This window comes from Pinus tabuliformis, chromosome Q (assembly GCF_031772625.1).
Source record: "Pinus tabuliformis cultivar Carrire ecotype Pingquan chromosome Q, CPIR1, whole genome shotgun sequence".
In the NCBI taxonomy this organism is placed as follows: Eukaryota; Viridiplantae; Streptophyta; class Pinopsida; order Pinales; family Pinaceae; genus Pinus; species Pinus tabuliformis.
This window is the reverse complement of record NC_142296.1, coordinates 82,352,921-82,369,259: the sequence shown is the minus strand read 5'-3', so window position 1 is coordinate 82,369,259 and position 16,339 is coordinate 82,352,921. Positions and strand designations below refer to the sequence as shown.

General features: G+C 35.2%; 1 pseudogene; it reads left to right on the top strand.

Moving 5' to 3' along the window:
• Positions 1-14,891: 14,891 nt before the first annotated feature.
• LOC149218365 (systemin receptor SR160-like) lies at positions 14,892-16,099 on the top strand (annotated as a pseudogene).
• The last annotated feature ends 240 nt before the right edge of the window (positions 16,100-16,339 follow it).

Below are 16,339 nucleotides of genomic sequence, written 5' to 3'. Positions count from 1 at the left end.
ATAAGGAAATAGAAGAGGCTTTCCATGAGGTACCAATGATAACTAAAGAGTCGTGGAAGGATGTAGTGCAAGTAATCTAGATTCCTATGAAAGAATTTGTGTTGCGTCCAATACTAGTATAGATCCAGCTTAACCATGGATCTACCAAGAGTTGAGAGGGATCAAATCTCATTATATGCAAACCTCTTTTTAGAATGCAAAACTTGAAAAGAGATTTACATGCCAAGAGATTTAATCCTTTTTAGTGCTTGATAAATCCGTGATTAAGATAGATCTATAGTGGTTTTGTTAAAATTGGAAACTAGGGCCAAATTCCACTTTGGATAGCTCATTTGATGAAGATAATTATTGCATTGAATTCCTTGTTTTGAGAGAACCAAAATCAACTTAAATATCACTAAATTTGGACAAGGAGAAATATATTTTTGAAGGCAATCTCACACGTGTAATTTTTCAAGGTCGGCCACGTTATCATGTAGGCTCATGACGCCCAAGAGACATGTCTTTTTACCCTCATTGGTTCATATAAATAAGAGTGTCCTCCAACCTCATTTGGCACCTCATCAACTCACACATTCTTCTCTCTCCTCATCTGATTGGTTCGTACACCTCATTGGGCAACTATTTTTTTCACACATGTAGCAGAAAGGAGGATGAATTATAGGAGGCTAAAAAATCTGAAGCTGCCTGCAACTTTAACTAGCACTGACTAGTGTTGACTTTGACTTTCTGGGAATAATTTTAGTTCAATCTTTTGTGCATCTTTTTGTTTGGGCAGGCTTTACTATTTGGCACAAAAACGGAGGTGGTATGGGCACTTTGACTTGTGTTGATTGCAAAGATAAATTGCATATTTTGACTGCAGAAATTATCTCTCTTTTGATCGATTTTCACTAGACTTTGGAGGACTATTTTGGGCTAAATTTGACTAGCAAGAGAGGTCGAGTTTCTCTCTCCTTTGACTGAGATATTGTGGAAGGATTTGACCATAATTTCACTGTTGTTGACTTTGGTTAGGGTTGATTTGACTGATGTTGACTGAGGGTAGAATTGCATATTTGACAAGGATGTTTTGGACAGTGGTATTGGGTCATCAATTGGCAAGTCAATTTTGACTTGGACTTTTTATTATTGTACTCTTTCTCTCTCTGCAAAACATTTGATATTTATAATAGGCATGAGCCAAATTATATGTTCTCTTATCTTGGCTTGTCTTCTGCATTTTATTGTTTTTGTTCTCTCTACAGTTATTGTCAATGTGATTAATGGTTAATGTGATTGTTATTGGAAATTAAGTGGAAATTATCATTGAGCTAATAAAAGGACATTGAAGTAATTGTTGCAAGCATAGAGTGTACCATTTTTATCTAAAATTAACATGGTATCAAAATCCAGGTGAAGACAAAGCCCAAGCAAGAGGGAGAAAAGCAATAACTAAGAGATTTGTTGGACAAAAGTTATTGGATTAGTCTCAATGGCCTCTATCCTTCAAGACTGAGTACAAGCTCAATCACAAATCTGACTATGATGCAGGGAATATGACTTTGGACCTGAGTTTGGAGGAGTGTGAAGTATTGGACTATGTGTAGGGAAAACTGGTGGAGCCTCCTTCAAATGCACTTGTTGCTGTGAAAATGAAGTATAGAAAAGGTGAGGTCAAAGCTAAGAAAATTTTGGTTGACTCCATTCAAAAGAATTCGGTTGCCTATATTTATGATTTGGGAACTTCTAAGGAAATATATGATAAGTTGGTTGGGATATTCAAAGTGAACAATGAAAATCAAATCCTCTTTCTCAAGAACAAGTTGAAGGATATCAAGATGGATAAAGTGGAGTCTATCCAATCCTACTTCATGAGAACAACTCAAAAAAAGAATGACTTGTTATTTATTGGAGAAGTTTCCAATGACAGGGAACTCACTCTCATTTCTCTTGGAGGTCTTTCAAGACCATGGGATGTATTTGTCACCGCCATTCTCAACAATGACAGGATGCTTGGTTTCAATGAATTATTGGCTAGATGCACTCAAGAGGAGACAAGAATGATAGAAAAAGATAAATCTTATAATGGAAATGAACCTATCACTTTATCTGCACATGCAAAGAGGAAGAATGATGTTGGTCCAAGGAAACATGGTTTAGGATCTAAGAAGAGATTTAGCGAAAGAAAAGGAAGATACTACAATTGTAACAGGTTTGACCACTATGCTAGAGAGTTCCCCATAAGAAGAATCCTCCAAGGGATGATGACAACAACAACAATTACAAGAGCAATGGGAATCAAAGAAACAAGAGGTTCAACAAAAAAGGAAAGAGGAATTCTCCAGTTGCTTGAAATGGAAATGTTCAACCTCCCAAAATGACAATAAATGCTAGGTATGATGAAAACAATGTTCTAGAAAAACAAGATGAGTTTTATCTTATTTCTGCTTTATTTGTTGCCTCTCCTCTGGATACTTTGGATCATTGGTTGATTGATAGTGGAGCCTCAAGGCACTTCACTAGATAGAAAGAGACGTTGTCAAATTTGGTTGAAAATAATATTAATCTAAATATTATACTTGGAAATAGTGCCACCTACCCCATGAAAGGGATAGGCATTGTCACTCTTCACTTAAATCATGGTCAAACCATTCATATACAAGAAGTAATGTATGTGTCCAATTTGAATAAGAACTTGGTCTCTATTTCTACAATGGAAGACAAAGGCTTCAAGGTAGCATTCATTGATGGAAAGGTATGTATTTGGCATAGAAACCCTAAAGACGCATTTTCTTTTGGATTTAGGGTTGATGGTCTCTATCAAGTTGGTGGAAGTCCTTTGGGAGCTTTAGCAAGTGATACTTCTTTTCAATGTGAGATATGACACAGGAGATTTGCCCACTTACATTACAAAGCCTTACCTGGGGTAAGGAAGATGGTCTCGGAGATGCCCAAATTCAATATGAACCATGAAGGAGTCTGTGAGGGATGTGCAACTGAGAAACATACAAAGGGACCATTCCCTTCTAGTGAAAGTAAGACTACTGATATTCTTTAATTGGTCCATTCTGGCCTATTTGGTGCTTTTCCCGTAACCTCACTGGGAGGATACACATATTATGCAATCTTTGTGGATGACTTCTCACACAAAGCATGGATCTATTTCTTGAAGAGGAAGGATGAAGTGTTCAAATGGTTTCGTTCTTTCAAAGCATTGGTGGAGAATGAAACAGGGAAGAAGATCAAGATGTTAAAGAATGACAATGGAACCGAATATGAATCAAATGAATTCAATGACTTTTGCAGAGAGGTTGGCATTAAGAGGGAGACAACTGTTCCATACACTCCTCAGCATAATGGTGTTGTTGAAAAAAATAATTGAACAATCATGGAAGCCACCCGTGCCATGATCTATGATAAAGGTCTACCGAAATTCTTATGGGGAGAAGTTGTCAATATTGTCGTATATGTTCAAAATAGGAGCCTGCATCAAGCCTTGGATTTCAAGACACCCAAGGAAGTCTTCATTGCTTCTGGGAAGACAAGTATACTCGTCGACTAAAGTGAAAATTCAAAGGAATATAGAATCTATGTACCTGGTCAAAGAGATGTGGAAGTAAGCTGAGATGTTATCTTTGATGAAGACACTGCCCTTGGGAAAGTCAAAGATCTCCCCATCTCAAGGAAGGACAATGATGATGCTGCTAAATCTCAAGAAGAACCTCTGATGGATGAGACTATGTCTGATGTTGGTGGCCCTATGGGTCTTATTGATCCTCCTTCCGATGATCCCTCTACTTCAAGGAAAAGACCACTATGGGTCAAAGATACACTCGAAGATGTTGAAAGACATGATGCTCCACGAGGGACAATTCGTGAAAGTAAGAAACCGATCAGGTATCAAGGGTGCTTGGCTGCTATGAGCACCATTATTCAAGTTGAACCTTGCACGTTCAGAGAAGTCATAAATTACCAAGTATGGAAATATGCGATGAATGACGAATATGAATCGATCATGAAGAATGATTTTTGGGACGTGGTGCCTATGGAAAAGTCTATGGTCACTTCTAAATGGATCTAAAAAATTAAACATGGAGTTGTTGGAAGCGCTGAAAAATAAAAGACCAAGTTCGTAGCTTGTGGCTTCTCTCAAAAGGGAGTAGTGGACTATAACGAAAGATTTTCTCTAGTTGCTTGATACACCACTATCTGCTCTATTATTTCTCTCACCACCAATCAAGGATGGAGCCTACATCAAATGGATGTCAACACTGCTTTCTTGCATGGCTCTCTTAAGGAGGAAGTCTACTTAGAACAACCTCAGGGGTTCGAAGTCCAAGATAGAAGGACACATGTCTGTCGGTTGAAGAAAGCCCTCCATGGGTTGAAACAAGCCCCTAGGGCTTGGTATGAGAGGATTGATAACTATCTTATGAAGTTGGGATTTACTAGAAGCTATGTTGATCCAAACCTATACTTCAAGGTTGAAAAGAACATGCCTCTCATTTTGGTCCTTTATGTTGATGATCTCTTTCTAATGTGTGCAGACCCTCTCATTTATCAATGCAAGAGGGAGTTGATTTTTGAATTCGAGATGAAGGACCTAGGACTAATGCATTACTTCCTAGGACTAGAGGTATAGAAAAATCCAAGCGGTATTTTCCTTTCTCAACGAAAATAAATTGTGAAGCTGTTAGAAAGATGTGGAATGGTGGAATGCAAGTCTATGTCTACTCCGATGGAACTCAACTTCAAGAAGCTATGTGGAAGTGTTGTTGGGCCTGAATTGGAAAACCCTTCTGAATATAGACTACTTATGGGGGCCCTGATGTTCTTGGTAAACTCTCGAATGGAAATATGCTTCGTTGTAAATACTTTGAGTCAATATATGGTTCAGCATCATCACATACATTTGGTTATTGCAAAGAATCTCTTAAGATATCTTCGTGGCACTATCAACTATGGACTTAGATACACTGTCAGCAATTTGAGGCTACATGGATATTCTGATGTTGATTTGGCTAACAATGTGTTGGATAGAAAGAGCACGTCATGATGTTGCTTCTCTTTGGGATCTGCTTCAATTTCTTGGATGAGGAGGAAGTAGAAATTGGTTGCTCTAAGTACCATGAGGTCGAATACATCGCAGTTAGTATGACCTGTTGTGAAGCTATATGGTTGAGGAACCTCTTCAGTGAGCTATTTGAGCATGTGTTGGATACCACTATTATCTATTGTGACAATCAGAGTGGGATTCGCCTTTCAGAGAATTAAATGTTCTACGACCACTCCAAGCATATTGATATCATGTACCACTTTATTCGGGATATGGTGTGATGGGGAGCAATAAGGCTCCAACACATTAGGATGGATGAACAGGTTGTTGACATCCTCACGAAGCCTCTTGGTAAGGTCAAGTTCATTGCCTTCAAAGAGAGGTTGGTAGTCATGGAAGGACCCTCCCATGAGGGTCCCGCTTGAGTTGGACATTGAGCTCTGGGAACTCCTAGGGACTTGGGGTACTTCTTGGAGCTCTGTGTGACCATAGGGTGAGTGGTTCACCTTCCCCTATAGTTGATGATATATGCATAGGATGAGTGGTTCACCTTCTCCTATGGCATATGAGTAGGATGAGTGGCTCACCTTCTCTTGCGAATGTGTTAAAATTGGCAACAGGGCCAAACTCCATGTGGGTCATCTTATTTATGGCAGATGATATTTTTCTTGGATCCCTCTCATCGAAAGGTGTAGCATTGATCTAAAGATCATCCGATTCCGATAAGTATTTATGAAGATATGAATTTATTTTGATTATGGACAAATTGTCAAGTCGGCCAGCAACTTATGTAGGCTCAGAAGCCCAACAATCATGTCTATTCAACCTCTACGTTTTAGTATAAATAGAAGAGGACTTGAAGTCATTTATCACACACACTCACTCTTGTGATCTCACTTCATCCTGTTTTGGGTTTGATGAAGATGAGAGCTAGAGGGAGTGCCCTAGAGTATAGGCTGCCCTAGATCTAATCTAAATGCAGTCATGGGAGAATAAGCTCTACGTTGCTCAAAAAGCCAGAAAAGTTGGAACTGCCGGAAAACCCAGAACTGCCAGAAAAATCGGAAAAGCCGGAACTGTCGAAAAAGCCGGAAAAGCCGGAAAAGCTGGAACTGTCGGAAAAGCCAGAACTGTCGAAAAAGCTGGAACTGCCAGAAAAGTCGGAACTGCCGAGAACAACCGAAATTGCCAAGAACCACCGGAATTGCCAGGAACAACCGAAACTGCCAGAACTGCCAGGAACTACCGAAACAACCGAAACATCTGTCTCCGAAGGAGAGTAGCATGCAAGGGACAACTAACTAACATTGGGACAGTTGTATGGTACTTAGCAGCAAATACACCAAGCATGCAATGTTACAGCTAGCATGCAAGGGACAACAAGCATGCTAAGGACATCAAGCATGCTAGGGACAACAAGCAAGCAAGGTGCAGCCAACACATAGGTCAGGATGGCAACATGGTGCAACAACGGCACATAATGCAGTACAATGATGGGTACAGTCATGATTAATGAAGCGTGATGAGATGCAGCATAGTGATGATGGGTGTAGCATGGTGCAACACGGTGAGGTGCAACATGGTGACGAAATGCAGCACAACGATAGGTGAAGGAGTCACCTTGGAGAATTAGTTGAAGCAGTATGTCTTCAACTGATCTCATGTATCATCTTCTTAGAGATGATCTATGCTCTTATCTAGATAAGTCGAAGTGTTGACTTCTGTTGTAAATGTACTCTCTCTCTCTCTGCTAAACTATTAGAGAACATATAAGAAGAATTGATCAAGGGTTTCCCCACATTGGGGTTTGTCCCTGGCTAGCGCCACATCTTGTGTAATCTTGTCTTGGCTTGTCTTCTGCGATTTATATTTATGTTCTATCTGCAGTTTACTTTAATGCTAATGTGATTGCTAATCTGGAAAAGATATTGAGCTAACTGTGAAAATTGAAATAAATTGCTCTAGCATAGAACATACCTAAAATTAACATAATGCCCTAGCATACATCTGACCCTTGCAGTCTGGGACTCTTGGGAAGTACCTCTCATCTAGCCAATGAGTTGGGAAAAGAGGATAGGGACCATAACACTATAGATGGATGCATCGTGTATTGTCGTACTCCATATGTCTAACATGCATGGTGTTCAACAACTTGATCTGGAATCAAGTCTAATTAGCGTTCCACCCTTGTTTATGAAGATTGACTTTTGTTAGTGGAGAGTGGCAAGTTATTTTGACTCACTCTCGATCAATTCTTCTTATTATCTATATCAGTGTTTAGTAGAGTTGAGACGAGATTCATAGATTATACATGATGGAAAGATGGCATGATGATCGATGGTAAGATATTAGCGAGTGAAATTCTCCCTAGTTGAGAGGGAGTGTTAGATTAGCAACTAGAGCCAAATTCCACTTTGGAAAACTCATTTGATGGAGATAATTATTGCATTGAATTCCTCTTTTTGAGAGGACCAAAATCGACCTAAAGATCACTAAATTTGGACAAGAAGAAATATATTTTTGAAAACAAGCCCACACATGTGTAATTTGTCAAGGTTAGCCACATCATCATGTAGGCTCATGAAGCCCAAGAGATATGTCTTTTGACCCTCATTGATTCATATAAATAAGAGTGTCCTCCAACCTCATTTGGCATCTCATCAACTCACAAATTCTTCTCTCTCCTCATCTAATTGGTTCGTACACCTCATTGGGCAATTGTTCTTTTCACACGTGGTAGAAAGGAGGACGAATTTCAGTTGGTCGAAATTTTGAAGTTGTCTACAACTTTGACCAGCACTGACTTTGAATTTCTCAGTAGAATTTCGGTTTGATATTTTTGGCATCTTTCTATTTTGGCAGGTCGTACTATTAGGCACAAAATCCAAGGTGATATGGGCACTTTGACTTGGGCTTACCACAGAGATAAATTGCAGATTTTAATTGTAGAAATTCTCTCTTTTGACTAATTTTGACTAGACTTTAGAGGACTCTTTTGGATTGACTTTCACTAGTAAGAGAGACTGAGTTTCTCTCTCATTTGACCGAGTTGTTGTGGAAGGTTTGATAATACTTTGACTGTTGTTGAATTTTTGGTTAGGTTTGATTTGACTGTTATTGACTGAGGGCAAAATTGCAAATTTGACAGGGTTGTTTTGGACAGTGATATTGGGTCATCAATTGGAAAGTCAATTTTGACTTTTGTTCTCTTGTCCTTGTCTTAGCTTGTCTTTTAGGTATTATTGTTTATGTTCTATCTACAATTATTTTCAATGTGATTAATGGTTAATGTGATTGCTATTGGAAATTGAGTGGAAATTATCATTGGGCTAATAAAAGGACATTGAAGTAATTGTTGCAAGCATAGAACATGCCATTGTTATCTAAAATTAATAGGTTTTCTATCTCTCTCTAAGACCATGTGTACTTTTTCATTGCTTAACTTGTATTTTTGAATAATTTATTATTATTAATATTTTATATTAAAAATTGACTAAGTTACACATTTTCCTCGTATTAGTTAATATGGATATTCAAAAAGTTTTTTAAGTTCTATATTGAAATATTTATAAGACAAATATAAGTTTTTTTTTAATTACTTTATCTCGGAAAGTTATATAAAATTATATTATTTAACATAGATATTGAAATGTTTTATTTATTACTCGAAGGGTGAAAGTGAAATATCAGAGATCAAGTCAATGTAATGAGAATGTGATTATTAATATTTTATAATGGTCTTAATTAAAACTAACCAAATATGTATAAATGTTTATGTTTTTATTAATATCGACAATGTTATTTCATTTAAAGTCTTTTTTCAAGGGTCATGTGTCAACTCCAAGTTGAACACAGACAAACTTACACATTCCTTTCATACTGGATTGTAAAATGAGTCTCTAGGCTCAACAAAAAGATATCAATGACTAAAATGCAACTTTTGTAGCAATGTTGAAATTAATTATATAAAACTAGCGACTAAAATGTAACTTTTCTTACAATATTAGAGTTGATTATATAAAAAATTCAAAAATAAAGAATATCTAAAATTAATTCCTCATACTGACCCTATTATAAAAGATTAATGACATAGATTCTATAAACATAAGATATCTTTGATTGCACTCTATTGTAGCCCAAGCCCCAATATGTTTTCCCTTAGGCTCATTATTGTCATCCCATTTTAAAATCAGACCCCTACTTCAAAAGTTTTGTTACCAAAATGATGCTTTTCGAACCATCCTTTAATAATTTTCTGATGTGATACAAAATTTTATTTAGCCTTCTTTCCTTAAAGCATGATTAATGTGTTAATTTCATTTTGCAAAGCGAATGAGGGGTGGCATGATTAATGTGTTAATTTCATTTTGCAAAGCGAATGAGGGGTGTTCTATATAGGTTGCAAAAGATGAAAGGTGTTGATGATGAGAAATTCTAAAGATGAAAGGTGTTAATGATGTGAAATCCTAATACTTAGACGAGAAAGGAGAGAATAATTGAGATCTTAATTTTTTTATTTCGAAATTAGTTTTCTACTCAATAAAAATTTTAGTGTTCAAATATATTAAAGAAAAATAATTCAAGATCCAAATGATAAAGAAATTGAAACTACATTTAAAAATGAATGAATAGAATAATAATAATTTAAAGGTAAAAATAGGTCAAGTTTGAAAGAAATAGACAAATGTATTATTAAATCTAATCTGGATCTTAAAAAATATGTTTCTTTACAAATCTGAAGAGTACTTGAGATGCCAAGGAATCAAGATAGGATTCTAGCAATTTAGATTTATTCATTATTAGTTTAGCATTGACCAATACAAGTTATAATGTTTAATCATGAAAAATAAATATTTATCTTTCAATATTATTAAAAAAAATCTTTTAAACATTTGATTGGAGTATAACTTGAAGGCATTATTGCAACCTTTGCACAATATAATGCCAAGTGGATAATTGTCTTACATATTTTATCCCATAATTTATGAATATAGTTAATATTCATGCGTGATTTTTAGATATTTGTGTAGTGCCTTTTTATTCTTAAGCTTTGCAAGAAAAACATTCAAAAATAAAATCCTTGAAAATAGCTCACACTTAGGTAAATAACATATTTACCATTAGTTACTTCCCACCATAATTTAATGAAGTCTTTGCATAAAAAATAGATAGGAATAAGATATAAATAACTATACATACTAGTGGTTACTACGCAACCCAGACAATAGAATGATTTGCCTATAGACTGCTATTTATTTAGCATTGATAGAAGTTATAATTTCCCAAAGCATAATTTCTAACTTGAGTTAGATGGACTAAGCTAAGATGCAAAACAAAATTACAATATAACATATTGAATTTTACTATTTTAATTACTTTTAACTTTTTATTACTAATTGAGCCAGCGTTTAAATGTTTACACTATATTGAATTCTATATTAAATTTAACTTTTTACTATTTTTTTTAATTTAATCAACATATATAAGTGTTAAATGTTACATATTTTTCTAGTATTAGATAATATAGATATTCAAATAGTTGTTTAAGTTTTATACTGAAATATTTATAAGACAAAAAGCCAACTGCAAATTGAGCACAGACAAACTATACATTCTCTTGGAACTAATTATATCATAAATTCAAGAATGAAAAATATCTAGAATTAACTCCTAATACTGACCCTGTTATAACAAGGATTGATGACATAGTTTTTATAAACATTAAAAGATCTTTGATTGCACTCTATTGTAGCCAAAGCACCAATATGTTTTCCCTTAGGCTCATTATTGTCATCCCATTTTAAAATCAAACCCCTATTTTATGTGCTACAAAATTTTATTTAGCATTCTTTCCTTAAAGCATGATTAATGTGTCAATTTCGTTTTGCAAAGCGAATGAGGGGTGTTCTCTATAGCTTGCAAAAGATGAAAGTTGTTGATGATGAGAAGTCCTAATACTTAGACGAGAAAGGAGATAATGTAACCATGAACTTAGTCTTATAATCTATAACTAAATTGAGATCTTAATTTCTTTATTAAGAAATTACTTTTCTACTCTATAAAAGTTTTAGTGTTCAAATATATTAAAGAAAAATAATTCAAATCTGTAAAAGTTTTAGTATTCAAATATTAAAGAAAAATAATTTAAGATCTAAATAATAAAGAAATTGAAACTACATTTATTTTGAATAGAAAAATAATAATTTCAAGGTAAAAATAGACTAAGTTTGAAATAAATTGACAAATTTATTATTAAATCCAATCTCGGTTCTAAAAAATATTTGTCCTTATAAATCTGAAAAATACTTTAGATGCCAAGGAATGAAGATAAGATTCTAGTAATTTAGATTTAATCATTATTAGTTTAGCATTGACCAACACAATTTATAATGTTTATTTTTTAAAAATAAATATATTTTTTTTCAATATTATTAAAAAAATACCTTTCAAACATTTGATTGGAGTATAACTTGAAAGCTTTATTGCAGCCTTTGCACATTATAATGCCCCGTGGATAATTGTCTTACATAATTTACCCTGTAATTTATGAATATAGTTAATATTCATGTGTGATTTTTAGATATTTGTGTAGTGATTTTTTATTCTTAAGCTTTGCAGGAAAAACATTCAAAAATAAAATCCTTGAAAATAGTTCATGCTTAAGTAAATAACATATTTATCATTAGTTACTTCCCGCCATAATTTAAGGAAGTCTTTGCAAAAAAAATAGATAGGAATAAGATATAAATAACTATACTTACTAGTGGCTACTACCCAACCCAAACTATAGAATGATTTGCCAATGTTTAAATGTTTACACTCATTTACAGACACTACAACAACTCACTATATTGACTCCTATATTAAATTTAACTTTTTACTATTTTTTAATTTAATCGACATATATAACTATTAAATGTTTACAAACATTTACACCTAAACATCTCTTTTTGTACTAAGCGAAATGATTTTAGTTAGAAACCATACAATTTATTTATAAAAACCCATTTTAAAAAAGTCAAATTATTCTTATATCAAATTTAATCAAGATATTATTGGTGTATATGATATGAAACTCAAATCAATTTTTAAGAGCTTTAGATTTTATATAAGCAAAAAAAAAAAAAAAAATTTCTTTTAATGTCCACGAGGATAAAGATAGGCTATGGGACAGATTGCTTCTTCATCTACTTGATGTATTTGGTCCTTTTTCTGTGAAGCCTCACAATAAATGCTCCCAACTTCTCAACAAACTCCTCGCTAAATAGATTATCCCAAGAGCTAGCTGCCAACATATCTACATAACTTTCCATGTTGTCTTTGAAGGCCTCACATTCTAAAATGAAATGTTTTTATGTTTCCACTTTTCCGGAAGAACAAAAATTGCATACTCTTTTCTCTCACACTTCTTTTGGCCTTTTCTAGCACCCTGTTTCACAACGGAGTTGATGAGAATTAGTCCTTAACTGAGCAATAAGAATTTTGGCTCTCCAAGAGATATTGGCCTCTATGTATGCTTTTGGTTGATGACTATGAGCAAGATTCAACAATTAAATATAGCATTTTTTATTTCTTCCTAGCTCCTTATCCCAAGTATGCTTGTGGAACTTATCCATAACAAAATATTTTATCTCTTTGTTGTTTATGGAACACATGTTCAAGAAAATACCCCATTTACTAAACCATTTGTTATTTTGTTGCCTCCAAATCTTTTTTATGTTGCACAATATGTCATTAAAGACAACTTTAGGCCATCTACCCTCTTCCATTTGCTCAATTTTTTTTAAGTACCTTATGGCTCACACCATAGCAATTGCTTCAATAGGAGCAACCTTGTTTCACTTAACAAGGTAGCATAAGGAGCTGCACTTTTAATCTTGAATTTGTTTGTAATCAAACGCTTCTGAATTTTCTCAATTTGTTTCCATTGCATGTCAGATGTATTGCTGACCCATATTTCACAACCATAGAGAATCACTAGAATCACTAGAAGCCCAAAAAGAGTTCGAGTAGTTTTCCAGTCCCATAACTCTGTCTCTCTACCCTATTTTGAAAAGCATAAAATGTTTTCCAACCCCCCAAAGTTCTTTTCTTTCTAGAACCATCCCAGCTTATATTTTTGTTGAAGTCAATTCCGAGGCATTTGTAATCCACAACTTCTTCCAGAATGTTGCCTTCAAAGTAGAACTTATGTTGGTTATGTTTTCTTTTTTTAGAGAATACCACTACTTTCGTTTTGCTGATATTGACTTGCATTCCCACACTTCTACAAAAATTCTCAAGGGATAGTAAGTGCTCTTGCAAACCAAGAACAGATTTAGCAATCAGAATAAGGTCATATGCATACAAAAGAAGCCTTATAACAAACTTGCCCAAATAGATACCATCAGCCCCTTGCGAATTTAACCACTCCTCAAGATTGTCGATATATAAACCAAAAAGGGTAAGAGATAATGGGAAACCTTACTTGACCCCGATATCGCTTCTAAAACTTTCAGAAATGTCTGTTGAAGTCCTAATTTTGACTTTCACCTCTTCATACAGCCGATGCACAACTGTTCTTAAATGTTTAGAAACCCCATGTTCCTCCATTCTGTGCCAAAGCTTATCCCTAGGAACCGAGTCAAATGCTTTTCTGAAATCAACGAAGCAACAAAAAACTTCTTCCTTTTTCTCCCAAACTTTTTCAATGTGCCTTAAAGTTATACAGTGATCCACTGTGGAATGTTTAGGTCTAAAACCTGTTTTCCCTTTATCACTCTTATCTCTTTCTTCTGCCCACTTGCTAATTTTATTTTTTAGCATGCTTCCAAATAGCTTTGCAAACAAAGGGTTTATCATTATGGTTCTATAATTGGAGAGATTATTGACGTCACGGCTCTTGAAAAGAGGTATTGCTAGACTAGTTGTCCAATCTGTGGGGAGCCCCTGTTGTATGATGTTGTTGTAAATTTATGTAATGTGAGGTGCAAGAATCTTTGAGCCCCACTTTAGATATTCTGCTTAGAGTTCAGCTAAGTCGTTTGCTTTTCCAACACCCAACTTCTTAATACCCATCTCTACCTCTTGCACTGTGAAGAGTTTAGTATCAGTGTTGACCAAGGGAGCAGGGTCAACCTTGGGATCATGTGCATAGAGTTGTCTTGCGTAGTCAAACCATTTAGAAGTTGTAATACTATTTCGAGTTTGTATCTTTCTCAGTTGGAGCTCCTTCCAAAATAATTTGGGATTATTTTTCCCAAGGAAGATTAGTTCTTCCCTCCTTTAAACCATGAAATTAACCTTTTTCTTGCTTAATAATTGCTTGTAAGCTTTGAACTTTATGTTATCCTTGTTTGACTCTTTCCATATTCTCCTTACCTTTTTGCATTCCTCATCAAACCAAGCATTAACCAGAAAGCAATTTGTTTCAGAGTTCTTAATTTTTACTCGTTTGCATTCTGCAAGTGCGCATTGAATTAAATGTGTTAATTCATGGCTAAGAAAGTCGTAAATTGTGATTTTCTCCTTCTTGAAGACCCTCTCTAACATCATTTTAAAGGTATTACAATTTTTTGTAATAAAACATTTCTACCTTTGGGAAATTTTAAGAGTTTAAGATTTTATATATAACTTTGAAGTTGGACTTAAATACAAAATTATTAGTTTAAATAAATTATTATGTCACTATGTGATATATATGTACGAGTTGGAGGCATTAGTTCATCGTACAAAAAAAATTATGAGTTTTTTGTGTTGTGCCCAATGTTAACCTTAGGTTTCCATTTTTTCGATGCGATGAGATCATCACGCGCCGCATCTCCAGACCATTCTCCAAGGGCTGACGTATGGTAAGTCAAGTCTCCATCAGTAAATGTGGCTACTCGCCTTACAACATGTTGCCCAGCCGGCCTGCAGGGGTTGGGGTTCACGCCAGATTTTTCCACAAAACCGACCGAGACAATCGGTCGCCGGTAGGAACTTCGAACTTATCGCTCTACAGAAGCCGGTTGGAGTTTCACTGAAAAGGAGAAGAGAGACTACTTGTAAGCTGAAGGAAAAGCGATTTTCGAATGGAAATCAGCTCCCCTCCGCCTCTAGCCTCTGTTCTGGCTCCTCCAGTTTCTACCCCAACAGTTCAGAACACCGCTTCCGTTGTTTCAAACATCAGAATCTGGTTCCTCTGCTTGGTTACTGCAAGGAGAAGAGAGACTACTTGTCTACGAATATGTGCATTGGGGAAGCATATGAAAGGAGGCATTAAAATTGATTGGCCTGTAAGGAAGAAGATTGCAATTGGGGCAGCTAGAGGTTTGGCTTTTCTTCACCATAGTTGCATTCCTCACATTATACATAGAGACATGAAATCAAGCAATGTCCTTCTTGACGAAAATCTTGAAGCGAGAGTTTCAGATTTTGGAATGGCAAGGCTTATGAATGCAATGGACACCCATCTGAGTGTCAGCATACTTGCAAGCACAACATGATATGTTCCTCCAGAGTATTACTAGAGTTTTAGATGCACAACAAAGGGCTATGTTTACGCCTATGGAGTAATCTTGTTAGAGCTCGCAGGGAAACAACCTATTGATTTTGTAGACTTTGGAGACAATACCCTGGTTGGACGGGTCAAACAACATGCCAAATTGAAAATATCGAAGGTTTTCGATCCAGACCTGATGAAAGATCCAAGCTTGGAAGTGCATCTACTTCAACATCTTAGAATTTCTTGTGAATGCTTAGATGATCATCCTTGGCGCAGACCTACTATGATTCAAGTATTGGCCATGTTTAGAGAGCTTCAAAAGATGATGAGGATACAGATCTTGAAAACTTTTCACTGTAGATGTAAATGTTGAAGAACTCCCTGATGGACAAGTATGGTCTCGTATTTTCTTCCCTTGTCATCGTTCACTCAAAGCAAAGAAGTAAATGCAAAGAAAGCTCTTGAATGACATCTCTCTTTTTGACTCCTCCCTAAACTATTCCACAACTATTTATTTCCTTTGAGGATCAACAAGTATTTTCGTGTAATGATTTTGGTGAAAATTTGATGTAATAAAAATTAATTAAAAAAAATAAGACCACGGTTAAAGGATACTTATTCTAAGTTGAACGTTAGGCAAAGTTATCCTAGTGGGAATCACTGGATGTGTATTTTGACTAAGGAAAATTGGCAAAGGCATTAAAAGGCAAAAAGACATTTTTGACACAATTATTTATGAAAATAAAGGAAATTTGGAGAAAAGTAAGGTGAAAGGTCACAGGTTGCATGTGAGGAAGAAATTGAAAGAAAATAATGGAAAATGAAGAAAATAGAAA